At 33.8% G+C, this 13,978-nt stretch overlaps 1 protein-coding gene across 1 annotated transcript in view; it reads right to left on the bottom strand.

The window, feature by feature from the left end:
* Positions 1-8,645, bottom strand: part of spab (space blanket) — a 73,326-nt gene extending 64,681 nt beyond the window's left edge. The window contains exon 1 of the mRNA XM_089648375.1: positions 8,516-8,645. The gene's annotated coding sequence lies outside the window, so the exon portion shown is untranslated. The remainder of the gene's footprint in view (positions 1-8,515) is intronic.
* Between the last annotated feature and the right edge of the window lie 5,333 nt (positions 8,646-13,978).

Consider the following 13,978-nt stretch of genomic DNA (forward strand, 5'->3'; position numbering starts at 1 on the left):
TTGGACAATTTTGATACAAATAATGCCTGGAGTAAATTCATTGAATATATAACTCACGCCATCTTGTCGAGTACCAAAACAACAGAAAAAAGATTTCACATAAAAACCAACATGTTAAACCATTGGTAACTCAAAACGTTATAAATTGCTTCAGAAAATCGGCGTCCCCCAAGGAAGCGTACTGGGACCGATTCTATCTATTATCTGTATAAATGATTTCACTAACCTTAATATTAAAGGAAACTTAATCAGTTTTGCTGATGATACCGTAATATTATTTCAAGAAGAAAACTGGACGGAAACATTATATGTGGCTGAGCAGGGGATTAGTACACTTCAAAATTGGATGAAAATGAACTCACCTACCATTAATATAAGCAAAACTAAATATAAAACATTTTCAATGAACTCAAGAGGCCAACTAGTAAAATCACTCGAAATAAAACTACACGAATGCCATAGTCATTCTGGTTAGTCATATGTCATTCTCGTATTGAATATGGAATAATAGGATGGGGATCTGCTGTATCTATGTATATAAATAATCTAAACACAATTCAAAAAGGAACGACAAAGACCATACTGAAAGTATCCATAATTTTATCCGAAATTTTCAATAGTTTGATTTACCAAATGTACAACAAATATATGCTAAAAATATACTATTGAAATTATTCAAAAATACTGAGTCCTCTACAATACCGCGTATTCATCAAACAAGGTCAAATCACAATGAAATAAAATTATTCTAGGTCATAAAACCACATTCGGACAAAGAAATTATATTTATTTTGCGACGAAACTCCACAACATCCTTCCCCATGATATAAAGAGAATAGAAAATTTGAATGGTTACAAATCAAGAATAAAAATCGGGCTGAAAGAGATTAATGAAAAAACTCTGAAAAAAACGGTAAAAACGATTTAGAAAACTAATTAAATAGGATTAAATAACTTTAGTCCACCTCAGCACAGGTCACCCTTGTGACTAACAAATATAATTTACTGTACATATATTTTAAATCATGTTTTGTATGTAGAATTTTTAAATAGTCGCCATAATAAAATATACATATAATAATAATATTTGGAAGATTTATATAGCGCCGTTTTGTGCAAATAATAAATTTATAAGAAAAACTAAAGATTTGCCAACATCGGAAAAATAAGATTAAAAAAATAATACTAACACATAATCATTAGTTATTGATATATTTTTTTAAATAATGAATATTTCGATAATTTTTATATTTGAGGAAGTTTATTAAAATAAATTATTCCTAGATAGAGATAAATATTTTGAATGTGCATTGTATTGAGTTTTAGGATTTGTTATTCTGTTAGCTTGCTGATATAATTAATTGTAAGTTAAGTTATTGTTACTAACCGTTTTTCTTTAAAAATGTAGTATTGAATATATTTTCTACATATTGTCTGTTGTACCTACAACTGTTGTAGGTACAACAGACAATATGTAGAAAATATATTCAATACTACATTTTTGAAAGAAAAGCGGTTATTGAATATTGTATAAAGAATTTCGGTTGAAAATGTAGGTAATAAAATAAAATAAAACTTTTCGTTTTATAACCACGACTTTTTTATAATTTTAGAACCGACCGGTTTCGCTTTGCTCAAGCATCATGAGGGTACAAATTATTGTGAAAATGTAGGTGTTTTTTTCAAGATTACCTTAATTATCCGTCTTTAAACTATTTTAAGTGGATTTAAAATATTACCGTATGTTTCTCCTCAACCAATAATATCATTTTATCGTATGTTCCTCCCCAACCAATAATATCATATTATCGTATGTTCCTCCCCAACAAATAATATCATATTATCGTATGTTCCTCCCCAACAAATAATATCATATTATCGTATGTTCCTACCCAACAAATGATATAATGCGACCGAATATTTTTATGATTTTTGTTTAAATTTTTTCATTTGACTGTTAATATTATCTTCGATGATTAAAAATAATAATGTAGTATTTTTAAAATGATGATTTTCGTGTTTCCTTCGTCAAACCCAAGAGTTTCCTAAATCCTCGATCACATTCTGACCGTTTCGATAAACTAAAAGATTCCTCGGAACCCTATCTAGAAATAATTCAACATTTCCCCAAAGGCCATTAATATATAAACATTAATCAGCGTGGCTTAAACCTGTTGAGTTATGACCAGGACTTAATCAAAGGAAAGATATTACGTGTAAATGTTTAATCACGTTAAATTACGGAGGTACTTTCAGCGTTTACGTGTTTGCCCGAGGCTTCTATTACGCTTCTTGTGTTTGAGTAGATTAGACGAAATTGAGTAAATTATGATTAAAAAAAAAACTTTTAAAAGTTACTAACTTCATGCAGAGAAAATTTTACAAATAAATTTAATATTTTTTTTAATGGGTTCCAGTTATTGCTTCTAGGTAATTGATACCTTTTGATTTAGAACATAACTATTCGATCTGGTTGAGTACGAGAATTTTGCCCCCAGATTCAAATTAAGTTTTGTATGACCGTTTGTCCGCACAGTCGTTCCTCTTAAATCTACGGGATTAATTTTACTATCATCGTTAAGGCGACACAGCGTTATAGCGGGTTTGCTCGAAGCTCACATTTAAATTAATTAGGATGAATTTGTAAGTATAATACTTAATTTTCAGACCGTACCTACTGATGTAAATTTGAGATTAATAAAAACAGTACTTTATCATTCAAATATTTTACGTTAAAAAGTTTGAAAAATTTACAAAACGTTTTTCTACTATAAAATAAGCACTAGATTTTATTAGTAACTTCCAGAGGTATTCATTTAGAAACATCTGAAATTTTAGTAATAAACTTCATTATCAGAAAATATCCATTTTCTAGGCTTGCTAGTGAAAATTCGAGACCGTCCACCGCATATTTTTTTACACGTCTTCTTCACTTACGTCGTTAAGATTCAGACTTTATTTTAGTGTATTATGTCATCTTAAATGTTATCTAGGTGAATGACTTAATCTAAATTTGGCATGAAACGTTTGTTTACTTATTAAATTATCCCGAGTGGCGCGTTACAAACACGGTAAATGTATTTGCATAAAATTGCTTGCGATGTGATACGAGTAGATTAAATGCGGTATATCGTCGCTTTAAAGCTAAAACTGAATAAGTGACAATTCACACATTTTGAGATATTACCGAAAAATGATTTTAGTGTGTCACTTCTGCATAGTAAGTGAACCAATTGCTAGAAAGAGTTGAATTTTTAGGTCAATTTACCTACTATCATAAACTTTTATATTTATATCACCAACATATACCTACATTTCATTTTACACTGGTAATGAAAAATTTAAATGTGCTTGTTCACTCTTTCTTCTAAAACGAGAGAATTTTTTACGGTAATGTAGCTGTTGCCAATGTGGTGTAGAGGCTGAGTATTATTGTAGCGAATGAAGGTCGTACTTAATAATGATACTTGAACTTGTACTGCTATTTATTGGGGAGCTGCTTGTAACAAAAGAGGCACACAAATAACGTGCATCGCCTTTTATAAGATCTTGGAAGCATTCGTACAGACATCACAGGTACTTACAAAAAAGTCAAGGTATAATGTACTAAATTTTTAATGGCAAAAATAACATTATTTAACTTAATCATAATCACATTATTCATCAGAAGCTTGTTCTGGTAGAAAATCGACCATCAGTAGTAGTTGCAGGTAATGACTGATACCAAGGATGAGGCTACAAATGCCACAAAGCTCTCTCCGGATCAGGTCTCCCTCTTATGAAACATCCTTCTGTAGGCCTGTCTCAGTTCAGAATCATTCTTGATTTGTTTGGAACGGCGACTGTTCCCGCACACTTCATTTTTTAACAAGCAGAATGGTGGTCATACAAAACAAATTTTGAGTTGAAGCTGCTTCAAATTTAATGCATTTAATTTTCAGTCAGGATACCATCACTCCATATTCAAGTTAATTCCTGTTTTTTTTTCATTATCTTTAAAATCTCAGCTCTTTTAACTCAGACACTTCATAGGGTTCTTTTGGCTCAATGTGCTTAGATTTTTCCTGTGTGAGGTTTCTGCGTTTGGACCATGCGTTCTTAAAATTTTCCAGTCCTTCATAATGAAGACTGACCGATTACCCGTCTCATACTCTGTCGTCAAATGAATGCTATCTACGACCAAGACTTTCATCCATCCGTCTTTTGAGGAAAAGGTCGATTCAGACGGTTACCAATGGTTTCACCTCTTCCTCGCACTTAATTAATGCTGGCGTCCCACAGGGATCGGTTCAATCTCCGATATTGTTTTTGTTGCAAATAAATGACATTTTGTCGTTTGCACGATGTAAGTACAGCGCATGATATTTTTTGTTTGACAAACCTCAAAGGATTGTTATGAAACAGTGTTAAAATTGTTATTTACTCATAGTAGCGGAATAAATACTGCTTTATAACATAATCCGTCCCAGTACAATCCGCACCAGTTAATTACTAATTAATTATTTCCTTACGGGTTATCAGTATGATTACTAGGGTAACACTAGAGGAAGGAGGTGGAGATAGAGTTCCGTTTTCGGGGGATGGCGGTCACTCTGGGATTTTCGATGGCACTGAAAACCATCGAAGATAGCACACTACAAAAAAATATTTTACTAACCAAAACACGAAATTTACAAAATAATTCTGTTGATTTCCTTTATTTTCATTTATTTATCCGCCTTACGTAACACATAAAATAAAATAAAACTTTCTTAGAATCCTTATAAGCGATCCTTCGGGGTTCTACCTGAACAAAACTTTTAAAAATCCTTTTTTCTCTTTCAGAACAAAGAATAAAGAACTACATAAATATATTAAAAGTTTGTTGATCCTTGTTAAATGTTGTTGAGTTTATCTTATAGTTAAAGGGTAATGGAGGTAAAGAAAGTTTATTTTCTTTTTTCTTTATGTTTTCTTGAAATAAATACAAATATTCCCGAGATACGGATAAACCGACAATACGATATTATTTCTCGACGTATTATCATTCACCACCACTCCAACATATCCCTCATTCAGATTGTTAAACAAAGAAAATACCGAAAAAGAACCGTCTCTTTGTTCATTTCAGAAATAGGATAACAAAAGAAAGAAAAGTTATAAGAAAACATAAAACCTAAAATATATATACGTTTCCCTTAAATGTTGGTTTGACCTGAAATGTTCTGTAAAGATATGAAAAACCTTTAAATTATTCTACGACTAAAGCATAATTTTTTTGTTTTTTTTTCTGATAATAAAGAAAATTTTAAATTTATTTTACAGATGTATAAAGAAAATAAATTTCAAAATAATATTGTGCTTTCAAGATGTTGATCTTTTTCAGATATTTTCAAATTCGGTTCTGAATGGTGTTTTTTTTAATATATAGCACAAGTTGATGCAACATTGCATCGTCAATTGGAATATGTTGTGAGGTTGAAGAGAATGGGGAGGAAAAGGAGTCGGGGAAGTACCTGGCTATTCAGATATGGTCACCAAAAACGGTTAGAAACTTTAGAAAATGTATTTATTTAGAATTTAAGGAACGCCGTCAAGCCGTTTACCCGCAGGGGTAGGAAGAGAGGATGGACCGCCAGACAACTCGATCTAGGCACACACTCCTTGCCTTAATTAAATGCAAGTTATTGGTACAGTCAATAAGACTATATTAAAAACATATTTTCAATGACACATCTCTAAATATTCTGACTCTAAATATTATCAAATTGGTGACGTCATGGTTTCAGGGTAGGAAGCGATATTAGCAAATTGTGACGTCATGGTTTCAGAGTAGGAAGCGAGATTAGCAAATTGGTGACGTCATGGTTCCAGAGTAGGAAGCTAGATTATCAAATTGTGACGTCATGGTTCCAGAGTAGAAAGCGAGATTAGCAAATTGGTGACATCATGGTTCCAGAGCGGGAAGCGAGATTAGCAAATTGGTGACGTCATTTGGAGGTAAAACCGTTGCCGCCAGAATGGGGTATTTTCACAAACTTTGAATAGCATTGAAAATGTGTGGAAGATTACAAGTTTATTTTTCAGATTCTGATTAAGTGATGAAAATATTATTTCACTCATAATTATTGATTTCGAAACGGTTCCAACTGGCGACAACGTCATTAGGACATAACGATAATGTCTAGTAGGACGGCTATCACAAACGTCGCCCGGCGTGAGGTCAACGCCGACAAATTGACGATCTAATTGGCGGTATATGAAAATGGCACATTTTAAATCGTTATAGAAAATTTATTCGTCGACTTACAAATACCTTCACTGTCGTGTTTTTTCGAGAGCAAAACAAACAGTGGAAATATTTTATTGCTTCAATTTGGAGAAAGCTTCAAGAAAAGAGCGAGTGTTGAGGCTCTTAGACTCATTTTCACAGTTTTTTGTAGCCACCCGTTATAATTAATAGATAATCTAAAAATCAAATTCAAAATCAGTTTTAATACTAAAAAAATACTTCATACAACGTTAAAATTACAAAATTCGGAAACAATTTTGTTAATTTACACGTACGTGTATTTTTCTTTTTTAAATAAATTCTTCTCCGTGGTATTTTCACAAATAATATTGAATGTTTGTTGAACGCGATTGCAAAATGCTCTTATTTTCATTTCTCGCCCTGAATTCGCAATGGAATTTTTATTGGTGATTTTATAGCTCTGAAATGTAATCGACGCCCAAGTTTATATTGCTTTTCTAAATTAGGAAGTTATGAAGTTTTTATAATTTTTATTATTTTTGCATCCGATAGCAGTTTGAACCATTAAAAACAAATCGTTTAATACATATAATTTTTAACCAAGAGGAAGTTGGCACTTTTGGGGCGATTTGTGGCGGAATATAAACTTGAACAATTGTTATAATTCGGCACATATTATCCTAAGTAATTTAACGTGAATTCCTTACAAGAGTCCCAATTGCTTCCTACCGGGGTGCCCAATTAGTATATGTTGTGAGACTTAAATTAGTGGGGAATAGTGTAATTCAGATTTCGTCACTTCAAGCTCAGTTTAGATTCTCAAACTTGATCTTTCAACAGGGCGATACTGAGAGTATCTATCACTGTAATATTATAATATTAATTTTTATGTGACACCTCACAAGAGCGCCCTTGCCCGTACAGTTTAAAGACAGAGGAGCTTTGTCGCCACCCTGTTAGGCAGCGTTGTGAGGCGGGTTAAGGTAGGGACTGTAAGAAGGGATTTATTAATGCAAGTCTTTTGAAGAGGCCCGGATTATATGTAGGAGGAAAAACAGATTCCGGTAACTTGTTCCATATACGAGCCGTCTTACATAAAAACGAGTCGAAGAAGCGACCCGTTCTTACGAAGCCAACATCAACTGTGGATGGGAGTTCCGCTCGTGTACGCTCCTCAAGTCAAATGCGTTCAATTATTATCTCAACAAAATTTCAAGGCCCAAAATTTTAATAAAACTTTAAAAAAATATAGTATTTAAATATTTGGAAAATAAATTAAATTAAATTTTCAATGAGAATGCGAAACAGAAGAAAATAACAACAAAATGATTAGGTCCCAACTGAGACTCAAACTCAGAACCTGTAATCTACCCAGAACATCTCTGCCAATCGAACCACCGAGCCCTTTTTGAATTCCGTCTAATTCTGTTTCATATTTTCACTAACAATTAATGAAATTATTTTCAAAATCTGATATCACAATGAAACGTATCTAATCTTTAAAAGTTAATTAAGATTTCAAAAATGTAATTATCCTCAGAATTATTTTTATTCACCAAACTCAATAAGTCGAATCATAAAGCATCAGTTATAATTAATACATAAATATTATGCAAAAAAATATTGTCATATTTTTTCTGTGCAGCAGGAATCAAACCCTCAAGTGCGAACACGAGACCATGGATACCTTTATTGTTAACTCCACGAATCTATCTTAACTCAATCTTAACTCAACTTTAAAAAAAAGTCATAACTACATTTATATTTTGTCTTAACATTAATAAAATATCATAAAAATAACCCTGCGTTTGTCTAAGAATTATTGAATCAATTTCGAAATTAAACACGCTCGCATGTTTTCAAATAATGTTTCAATAACTTTAAAATCTAGTTCCAAACTAGACATAGCCTTGAAAATAGATTATTTAATTAATTTAAATTAATAGCGATCATTTTTTAAATGTAAGAAAAAAAACAAAAAAAACGGACGTACTAAACTTGCAATTGCATCATAAAACCGACCATTTTCATAACTCTTTACCGTCCTATGACGTAACTAACACAGCATTACGAATTGATAGAAAAAATGGTATTTAGGATATAATATTTTCTTTAAATATGCCCACCCTTTCCAAAATAAATACGATACAGACAACAACAAAAGAAAAAAAGTTTTCCATCAAAAACAATGACAAAATACAAATCAAAATAAATAAATTTGGATTGAAAAAAACATACAGATTTAAACAGTTTAAATTGTAATAAAATGTATTATTTTCTAACCTCAAAAGTGAATCAGGCAATCACTGCTTCTCGGCAATTTTAGTTCTGGTTTGTTCTGTTAGGGGCTGAAATAGATGGTCTGTTCTGAAGAGCTGTTTCTATGGCACGTTATGTATCTTCAGAGGCTCTCTGTCGACTGAGGGAGGTGGTAGCAGAACCGATCTATAAAGGAGGCACCGTGGCGCATGCGTGTGCCTCCACCCCTAGATATTTAATGGGAACGCCATGAATCGGGTTATGACGCCTGTTTATTTGACACCCACGTATTTTTAAATAATTTCCTTCATTTATTTTCCTTCGGTCTTTTTGAGAAGAGGAAGGAGTGAACCTGGGTCTTGAAGAGACCAATGTCGTGGGAGGGAAGAAATACGAACGCCGCACGTAGAAAAACAAATATTGCTGATTTATTGAAATCATGTTAAAAACGGGATTGCAGGCCGTTTCCTAATAAACTTTTAGTACATTCATAATATTTCGGAAAACGTATTCATGCACCTGTCTTTGTAATGATAATATTATAAGGACAAACACAGGTGTATTAACAATGCATATGTAATGATGAAATGCGAAAATATTACAATTTTAAATGACACGTATCACCACAAATATTCACCCCAACAAATACGCCATCCGATGGTGTTGGATTTTGAGTATGGAAATTGAGTTTTTTGTCTTATTTCGGCTACTAAATGGATTAAAAAAACTTTTGGAGCCGGGTTGACCCTTGATAGTACCCCCCTAGCGAATGATTTTAAAAAAAAAAGAATTACCCTCAGGGCCTATCTCATCTCTGGGGGTGCTGTGTGCGGAGTATTTTTAAGGAAAAGAAGAAGAGCAATTCTGGGAAAGAAAAGGGTATGAGTAGTTGATGGGAAACTTATTTGATGATTTTCAGTGCGGCGGTACCTCTACCGCCTACCAAATAATAATGGTTAAGATTAAGAAAGGGACGCTTAGATGGTTATGGCATGTAGAGCGGAAAATGGCGTGCATATAATGAGGCGAATGAGAATGTTAGAAAAAGAAGATGACACCCAAGGGAGACATGGCACGACCAATTGAACCGAATATCTCTTTTAGTCAAGACGAATGCGAATGAAGCAAGGTATGGGTACCAGGACATTTTATTTAAAATGAAGTTATTTAAAAAAACATATATTATGCATAAGAGTAAGTTAGTAAAAAAAAAAAAATTCGTTTCTTCTCCATTGTTCCACCAAACACTCCCCTCTTTTTCCTACCTAGGTCAAACATTTGTGCCATAACCGCCGAGCGACAGGGACGGACTTACGTTGACCCCGGCGCGTGCAACAGGGACGAGAATACGTTTTCCTGAAGAAAATCTGAAATTATTACGAAGCGCTCTACACTGAGACTATAGCAGGAAACTAGTTTGTACGCTTTGGGACTTCCCTATGTGTACAGTAGACTCTCTGTAAAATGAGATAATTTTTATTTTAAATTTATATAAATTGCTTAGAAGTTATTTATCAAATAGGAAAGTATCTGTAAAAATTACGTCAAAATCTTCTTACACTTTTTTTGCCTTAAGTGAGGACCCCCAAGGTTCCCACCTAGGACCAATTCTATTTCGATTATATATTAATGGCTTTAATGACAAGATATTTAAATCGACCGACAATTCTTCCGATTTGCAAATGAACTAAAATAAAGTTTATAAATGTTGCCTCGTAAATAACCTAAATTTAGACAAATGTCAAACGATCCTTTTCACACAGATCCAAAACCTCCCAATTATTCGACTACTCGATTAATAATATCAATCTTTGATCTTTGACTCCAAATTACGCTTCTCAAATCATTTCCAACTATTACCAGTAAAGGATTGCAATGTTTGGTGTATCAGACGCAAGTCCTTTACATTGACTGTAAATAAGGGGTGTTGAATCTTCTAGTCGGTGAGCTGCTTTATGTTCAGGGCCTTTTCCGGTTGCTGTGATGTCGTGTATCCAACGAGAGAGCAGTAGGTAGTCCAAGGAAGCGCAAGGTCAGAAGTCAAAGGCGGTTTTAGTGGTTCCAGCGGGAGAAGCAGTCCAGAGTGAAGCGGTCAGAGTAGATGTCGGAAGAGAGAGTTAAGATCGCTTTACGCACGGTATATATAGAACTAGCGGAGGCGTGCACACATCGGTGTGCGCGCGTCTGAACCGCCCCGCGTAAACGAGGTGCATCTTTGTGCAGCTTCGTGTGTTTTCATATGACTTTAATAGTCAATATTAAAATTATTTATTCAATAGTACTCTTTACGCCGCTTCATCTCATGAAAACTGTTTTTCCCTAGCATTTTTAATGTTTTTATAATAAATTGTACAATATGAATCAGTGGGTCCTCAGACCGACATTGGTGTGAGGAAATCCTTATAACTACTTAATATTAATGTTAACATATTTCAATATTACTTTACAACATAGACGCGAGTCCAGCCTTTCAACCTGTATATTTTTATTTTGCATTATGGCGGCGAGACTCACGCAAATCTAACATTAATTTGCGCAATTATGTATGAAAAGAGAAATATTTCTAGCTTTATTGTGCTTTGCGGTGATTGGTTAGCCGTCGCCGTTCACTGTTTGGCTTGGCTTCGCCTGGGCAAAGGAGAGGGGATGCGACGTAAATACTGGGTCCACGGCTTGCGATGTGCCCAGTGCTCTCCAGCCGGGGAGGGGATACCACGTAAATACTGTGTCCGGGCTAGGGATTGCAATCCCGCAGCTAATTCAATCCCGCGGGATTGATATGCGGGATTGCTCAATCCCGCGCGGATCCCGCTGGATCCCGCATCTTTGAAATAATGTTTAAAATCAAATTGAAACTACAGATTTTTGGGTAAAAATCAACTTTTATTTAACATTTCTAACACAAACATTAAAAAAAATAACAAAACATTGTTTGAACAACATTATTCATTAAAGTGAGAAAAGAAAAAAAGAAAAGAATGAAAGAATAAAAAAAATGATAATAAAAAATTTCAACCTATGGTGATAAGTTTTGAAAGTCACTCTTAAAAAGCAAATGGCATTAATTGTGTCATCTCCGAGCCTGCTTCTGAGCGAACTACAAATATAACCTGCTGCTGAAAAATCTCCCTCGGCTTCTACGCTAGTAGGCTGCACCGTCAGGATATACTCATAGGCGAGCGTCAGGTACTCTCCTCTGATACCTTCGGAGTCAAAGACCATCATTTCCTTCTTCAAAATATTCTCAAAGTCCTTTTTTTTGCTGTCTGGCTTTTTCTTGAATATTTCTTTTTCTTGAAGAAGTTGTTTTTCCAGTTCGTCTTTTAGCGTTAGAGTGGAAACAGTGGAATCTGTATCAGTAGCAGATGTATTTTCGAAGTCATCTGTATATGTTTCATTTTCATCGTCTTGAACTACGACTCTTTCTATTATATTCTTTATTTCTTGGCGTATTGCAACTTTTCTTGGCATGAAGAATGTATAAGTACGGTCTGTATTTTTAGCTTCTTCGTCGTACTTTTTCGGATTTTGCAAATAAATCAAAACTCCTGTTAAATCAGTGCGGCGTTCTTGAATACGTTCATGTAGAGTCTGTGACAACTGGTTACTCAACACCGTGTTTTGTTGTTGCAATTTATCCAAAATAAATCGAACTGTTGTGTCCGCAGTTATAAGCGTTGACTCTCGCCTACAAAGTGCCTCAACTCCTAATTTAAAAGGCTGCAAGTTAGCGATGAGATCTTTAATTATGAACCACTCATTATCGCTGATTTTAATCTCAGATTCAATATCGATTAATGCTTTATCAATACAATTCTTCAAATTGTAGAATCGTTCTAACATATTCAAAAGGCTATTCCAGCGAGTACGGCAGTCTAATATCAATGCCAATTATTTTTTAGAACCTTCTTGTTCCTTCACATATTTTTGTAAGAAGACGTCATTTTTAGTTGGTGACCGCTTAAAAATTTTTACCACTTTCCGTACTTTCTTCAAGAGATCGTCATATGTTGTAGAAATCATTTCAATTGGCAGTTAATTTATATTTACAGTCACACCCTGTTCATTGGCGTCCATAACATCGTTATCATCATTATCAGATTCCGTCGTAAATGCTGCTGCTGGGCATTCTGATATCGAAGAATTGCTTTTCTTATACAGTGCATCAACCACCACTAGTTGTAAACCGTGTGTAAAACAAAGCTCCTGGGAACAACGTAAAAGTCTGCCAACCTTCACCATCACACTAGCGCCGTCCGTTGTAATTGCGATAATATCTGTGTCTAAGTCTAGACCAAAACTCAGGAGGCGTTCTTTCACCAAACTAATGCAATGTTCTGCGGTAGCCGAGCCATGTATATGGACCAAACCCAGATTAAAATGGTTTTCTTTCTGGTGGACGTTGATATTTAAGCATCGATGATTCCTTTGTGACGTCCATTCGTCAAATGTGAGTGAAAATCTCTGTTTTCCTTTTTTGAGACGCTCAAATTCAATAATCATGTCAGCTTTAACTGTGTTATAAAAATTTGTTACGATAGATCGTATTGTATTTGGCGAATTGGGTAGTGTGTATCCGCTTTTAGAAAATAAATTTCTTAAATCCGTAGATGTGCACAAGGAACTTAAGGTGAATCCGTCTTTACATACCATCCTAGAGATCATTTTTTCCATGTTCATGGGGTTTTCTTTAGTAAGAAAACTTTCAATTTTTTTGGTTTTCTTCTTTGGTACTACAGGTAAGGATTCCTCTTCAATGTCGTCGTTTCGAGAATCGATATTGTGTTTAGTCTTTAAATGTATTTTCAAGCCTTTGGTAGAACGTTGACTAATTTTTAGTTCATTTGAACACAGAAGACATTTGCCGCCTTTGTCATTTTTCTTGAAATAACGCCACAGACTTTTTCCAAGTTGGCTGATATTGCCATCGCCATCACCGTCGCCTTTTTTCTCTTCCCTAGGATTCCCAGTTTCAATGTACTTCCACATGATTTATTAACTCGTTACCTGCAATTAATAAATAAAGTTTATTTTAAGTATAGATTTTGATTAATTTATTTCACTTTAATACCATTAAAATTGATTATTATAATCGATAACCATATCCAAAAAACATTTTTCACAAAAACCACTTTTAAGTCATAATAATGTTTCACACGAACGACGTTATATTGCTATAGATTTATCTTCATTTATTTAGTTTTTACACCATTACAATTGATTACGATCATCGATAACCATATCAAAAAAACTTTATTAACAAAAACCACTTTAAGTCATAATAATGTTTCACACGGACGACACTATATTGCTATAGATTTATATTAATTTACTTCGTTTTTACACCATTAAAATTGATTACTATCATCGATAACCATATCAAAAAAAACTTTATTAACAAAAACCACTTTAATTCATAATGTTTCACGCGACATTACGACATTATATTGCTATAGATTTAGTTTCATTTTTACACCATTCAAATTG

The sequence above is a fragment of the Hesperophylax consimilis genome, chromosome 27, assembly GCF_061612785.1.
Source record: "Hesperophylax consimilis isolate HC1 chromosome 27, BYU_Hcon_1.0, whole genome shotgun sequence".
NCBI classification, from domain to species: domain Eukaryota; kingdom Metazoa; phylum Arthropoda; class Insecta; order Trichoptera; family Limnephilidae; genus Hesperophylax; species Hesperophylax consimilis.